Source organism: Mesocricetus auratus, unplaced genomic scaffold (assembly GCF_017639785.1).
Source record: "Mesocricetus auratus isolate SY011 unplaced genomic scaffold, BCM_Maur_2.0 Super-Scaffold_100007, whole genome shotgun sequence".
NCBI classification, from domain to species: Eukaryota; Metazoa; Chordata; class Mammalia; order Rodentia; family Cricetidae; genus Mesocricetus; species Mesocricetus auratus.
In genome coordinates, this window is record NW_024429191.1 from 62,197,591 (window position 1) to 62,203,485 (window position 5,895).

At 44.3% G+C, this 5,895-nt stretch overlaps 1 pseudogene; it reads left to right on the top strand.

Moving 5' to 3' along the window:
- The first annotated feature begins 2,545 nt into the window (after positions 1 to 2,545).
- Positions 2,546 to 2,909, top strand: LOC101830253 (annotated as a pseudogene).
- Positions 2,910 to 5,895: the final 2,986 nt, after the last annotated feature.

Here is a 5,895-nt window from a genome sequence, read left to right on the forward strand (position 1 = left end):
CCTCCAGCTACTTCTCTTGAGCATCTGGTGAAACACATACACTTTCAGAAACTCTTATTTTACGAATTGAAAAGCAGTCCTAAGGGCTGGAGAGATGGCTCAGCGGATAAGAGCTCTTGCTGCTCTCCCATAGGACCTGAGTTTAGTTCCCAGCACCCACATTGAAGGACTCACAGCTGCCTTTACATTCCAGAGGATCTCATGCATATGCAATGCACACACACACACAACACACACACACACACATACACACACACACACACACACACGAAAAAGAAACAAAACAGTTCCAGACTTAACATTCAGCTACATGGCTATAAAGATGCAATATTTCTCTAAAGAAGGACATTCACTTTCTGTGCCTTCACCACCCCATGCAAACAGACAGCACTAAGACTGCCCCAGCCCTTTGTAAAGATGTGCTCAGGAGAGAGAACGTGTGTGAAAGGAAGTATGAAGTGTATGGTCACAGGGACACTCAAAAGATGGATTTCCACCTTGACATAGTCACTTCCCCACATGATGCCAACAGCATTAGCATTCCAAGCCTGTGTCATCTTCTTCAAAGAGATAGAACTTTCTAGAAGTTCCTGCCTTAAGAAAAAATTGTTCTTGGCCGGGCATGGGTGGCTCACGCCTTTAATCCCAGCACTCGGGAGGCAGAAGCAGGAGGATCTCTGTGAGTTCGAGGCCAACCTGGTCTACAGAGTGAGTTCCAGGACAGCCTCCAAAACAATACAGAGAAACCCTGTCTCAAAAATCCAAAAGGAAAAAAGAAAAAAAAACTGTTCTTAACCAGGGCACAGTTATGGTCCTTGCAACGGGAGGTAGAGGTAGAGAAACTAGGAGTTTAAGGTCAATCTCACCTAATGGTAAATTCAAAGCCAGCATGGAGAACATGTACATGAGACCCTCGCTCAAAAAATAAGCAACAGTGAAAACAAAAATACTGACTGATAATTATAAGGTGACAATTTTTGTTTGAGACAGGAGTTCTCTGCGTAGTCCTGGCTGTCCTGGAACACATTATGTAGACCAGGCTGTCCTCAAACCTGGAGATCTGCCTGCCTTTGCCTCCCGAGTGCTGGGATTAAAGGCATGCCACATCCCTGCCTGTAGAGGTAACACAATTATCATAAGATGATAAAGAGTATCTCTTAGAATCCCCAGGTCTAGGACTGCAGGTCCCATGCAGAGGACTTCCCATCTAGAGGTAACGTGGCATAATGGCTACGAGCCCAGGAGCTGAAGCTGGACTCACTGCAGTCAGCCCCACCCTGGACTTTTAGCGTGTGCCCTTGACTAAGCACTATCAATGTACCTCCTTTTCCTTACCTATAGATCATCACAGCATCAACCACAGAAAACTATGGTTACGATGAGATGGATTAGCACAGATAAAGGCTCAGAAGTGCTCTGTTTGACACACAGCGCCGCCACATGAATGCTTATAACTCTTACTATTGAATTCTCAAACTAGATATCTACAACACTGCACTTATGGACACCGAAGGGCACAGACAGCATTTCAAGCGTTGGGTAAATGTTGAGAACATGTGTCAGAGTTGGAGAATGTCCCTAGATCTGCAGGGATGACTTGTGTGTGTGTGTGTGTGTGTGTGTGTGTGTGTGTGTGTGGCAGGGGGATGTGCCATGAAGATAGGGGTAGCTAAGATCTATGCCTCAGAGGCATCTGGAAGGTGATTTGTGCCAGTCCAGCGGAAGGGTAGAAGGCCATCCCACTAAACTAGGAATGCTTAAGCTGAACTGAGCAAAACAAGACTCTCTGACTTCTACGGTCCCTTCTTAGGGCTCTTCCATCATCAATTAAGATTTGAAAAAATTAAAATTGAATTTCAGCTCCACAGTAAAAATTCCCAGAGAATCAATCGGTGCTCTGAAATTGGAAGATGGTTTACGATACAGTCCTGAGACGGCCATCCCAACCTCATCTGCCCCTGGCCAAGCGGGTGAGCAGGTGATTCCTGGTAAACTGCTGGCAGCCTCTAGGTTCTAGACCCTATAGATTATTTCTGTCCAAAATCAGAGTTATAGCCAAATTATCAAAACCATTAAAATAGTTGTACAAGGTTGTTGAGGTGAGGAACAGCACCCCCCCAAATTCAAAGGGTTCTTTTTAAATTTTATTTTTAAATATTTGTTTTTATTTCATTGCATTGGTATCTCCCTTGTCTGTGTGAGGGTGTTGGATCCCTTGGAACTGGAGTTACAGACAGTTGTGAGCTGTCATATGTGTACTGATAATTGAACCTGGGTCCTCTGGAAAAGTAGTCAATGCTCTTAACCACTGAGCCATCTCTCCAGCCCCCAAAGGATTCTTAAGCACTGCAAAACAAGCAGAAAATGTAATCTTTACAAGTTCCTGTCACTATATACACAAACACTAAAAGTTATTAGCATTGGGTCTACTAAGAGAAGAATTCACCAAAATTGAGAAAATTATAAAACTGAAGGACATTTTTTAAAAAGCTCTTTAAGAGGGGAACAATCCATTATTATAAAAACTAATTAAGGGCGGTGGCGGAGACGCACTGGAGGAAAGATGGAAGACTTCCAGGCTTCCAAGGAGACTGCATTTGTTGTTGATGAAGTGAGCAACATTGTAAAGGAGGCTATAGAAAGTGCCATTGGTGGCAACGCCTACCAGCACAGCAAAGTCAATCAGTGGACCACAAATGTTGTAAAGCAGACTTTGAGCCACCTCACCAAGCTGGGAAAACCATTTAAATACATTGTGACCTGTGTGATCATGCAGAAGAACAGGTTACACACTGCAAGTTCCTGCTTCTGGGCAGCTCTACGGACAGGAGCTGCACAGTCCGATGGAAGAGCAAGACCATGTACTGCATGGCCGGAGCATCGCCGGGGCCTTCGGACTGTCCATCTGACCTCCTGGCCAGCCTGCAGCCTCCTGTGTCTCAGCTTTTCTGCTTCATCCTAATCACCAGCTATGAACTGAGTGAACACCCTCCTCCTCTTTGTGTTTTGTGGCACTCTCAAAATGTAGAGAAATAAACCAAATGACTCCTTGGTCACAGGAACACAGTGTCAGGCAGTTGAGCAGCCAGCCACCTGTCACCTGAGGCTGGTGGTGCCACTTGTCTTAACTCTGTCTCTTCTCAAAGGTGCTAAAAACTGAAGTCTGCTAGGAGGAAACTTTCTCTACTTCCGGAAATGATTCAGATACACTAATTTTCCATACTTTATACTTTTGTTAGAATAAATTATTCAAAATTAAAGAAACTAATTAATTACAAATTCAATGTAATTCTAATAGAAATCTCATCTTGGAGATTTCAGTATATATTAAACTTACAAGTTAATCATAAAATATGAAATAGAAAAAGGAACAAGAATTTCAAAACAAGCCAGGAATGGTGAAACACACCTTTAATCCTAGCATTTGGGAGGCAGAGAGGCAGAGGCAGGCTGATACCAGAGTTTGAGGCTAGCCTGGCCTACATAGTGAGTTCCAGGTTAGCTATCTACATAGTGAGACTCTGTATCAAACAATAACAAAAGAGTTACAAAGACAATTTTGGAAAGGGAAAGGGATGACATTTGCCTTATGCCCTGAAACCTTACAATAAAAGTAAAATTACCTAAAACACAGGGGCTGGAAAGATGGTTCAGTGGTTAAGAGCATTCGCTGCTCTTGCCTGATGACCTGAGTTCCATCCCTGGATCCCACAAGGTGTCAGGAGAGAACCAACTCAAAAGAATTGTCCACCACCATAAAGCTAGTCAACATCCTAGTATGGAAGGGGGAGGGGCTCACCAGTCCCAACTCCTGAGGAATGACTGGTGATGGCTTCTGGAGGAGGCAGAATCAGCTTTCTTTAAGTCTGTAGCCCATAAAGAAAAGGTCAGCCAGACTCCAGTATGTAACACTATAGGCATGAGTACAGGGACAGAGTAAATTGGACTCAGTGAGTTATTAAACAAAGGAGGACATGAAAATTGGGAAGGGATGTGAAGGGGTGTCTATAGAAGCTAGAGGGAAACACAGAGGATAAATATGATGAAAATATAATGTATGGAATTCTCAAAGAATTAATAAAAATTTATATTTCTTAAAAAGTAAAAAGAGGGCTAGAGAGGTGACCCAGCAGTTAAGAGGACTTGCTGTTCTTGCAGAGGATCCTGCACCCACATGGGGGTCTATAACTCCAGTTCCAGGGCATCCAACACCTTCTTGGTCTCCATGGGCCCCAGAACACACATGCAGACAAAGCATTCACGCACATAAATAAATAATAGATAAATAAATATTTTTAAAGTAAAAAGAAATAAGACATCAAGAATAAATGGATGAGCAATGAGTAAATGGTTAAGTAGATGAAAGGAAGTGGGAAGAGCTTGTGACAAAAAGAAACTTCCAGATTAAATGTTAGGTAGGAGCTCGGGGCTTCCACTCTGTGAGCCTATGATGTCTGTGATGCAGGATGATGAGGTGGGGGGGGGGAGCATGTTCACGGCCATGCTGACATGTCTCTATATTTCTTTCTGTGTTCCAGAATTGATGGGCAGTAGTTCTCCAGTGATGACTGCTTGTAGGCTCTGTGAAGAGATGAATAGTTTTTTTGTTTTTGTTTTTAAGTCACACAGCAGCTAGAAAGGTCTCAGACCCAGACTTCATCTTGTCTAACCTCTGTACGGCATATGTATCTCTCTCCATCTCTACCTAAGTGCAAGCTGACCTTATGCTTGAGTCGCTTCAATGGTGAAGGACTTCCCACCAGTCCTCATTGCTACCTATGCACCCTGCCCAGTTTTAAGTTCTTGGCTTGTAACAACTCATCATTAAAAAGTTCTGTTCCAAGTGGCTTGGTCTGTATGAAGTTCGGATAAAACCCTTGAAAGGACTCTGAGGATTCCCTCCTCATCTCAGTAGCCTTATGAAAGAGGAATGGAGATTTCGTCTTGGGGCAGGCAGTTCATAGATGATGTAAGGCAAAACAGTGGATTTTCCTTGTGCCACATGTTTATACCATTGGGCTCTAAAGCAACAGGGAGGGGTAGCATGTATTGAAGTGTGTTCTAACTTGGCATGCACATACCTCACTTAATACACAAAACAACCCTATTTTTTTAAACAGTAAAAAAAACCCAACTGGTATTTGAAAAATTAAAGTTAAAGCACTATTCTGAGGCCACAGAGCTAACCACTGGCATTCTAGCTCAGGCTCTTTCAGCTAGAGGCTGACCACACCAGCCTGCACAAGTTTTCAAAATCAGTATGTCTTATCTCTGGTAATCTAGAGTCCAAGTCAAAAGCTCAATACCCCATCGGGTACGTATAGCTACCACATTCCTAGGGGCATGCAGCTGGCATAGGGAGGTAGTGATGATGATGATGAATGGATGGATGAAGGAAGTGGGATATCAGCTTCTCCCTCTCAGAAGAGCATGTGCTCAGAGGGGGAAAGCGGCGTCCTGCCTCCCTTTCCATTTCGGTTGCTCAGCACCAGTTGAGTTGGCCTCACATCTGGAGCATAAATAAATAAAGCCAGCTTCTCCCTGGTCTTTCTCTCAGGACCCAGCTGTAGGTTAGAAGTAGAAAGGGAATATGCAGAGTGGCCAATTAGTTCACTGTGGTGCCCTCATGACCTCTGACCCCTGCTGGGACACCTCATCCATTAGCTGTCCCCCTCCCTTCCCACCCTCCTCGCTCACAGTTTGAGCCGCTGTCCTGCCATTCTCTTGCAGCAAAGAAACATGCTCGGGCATTGGGCCCGCAGCGTCTACCCTCTGCTCCTTTGTCCCCTTCCTCTGTTGTCCTTGTTGCTAACCTGGTCACCACTCCTTGACCCTATGCTCAACCCTCCTGGGCTTGAGGAGAGGCTGTACCCCGAAGAGGACTTGCTGGGAGGA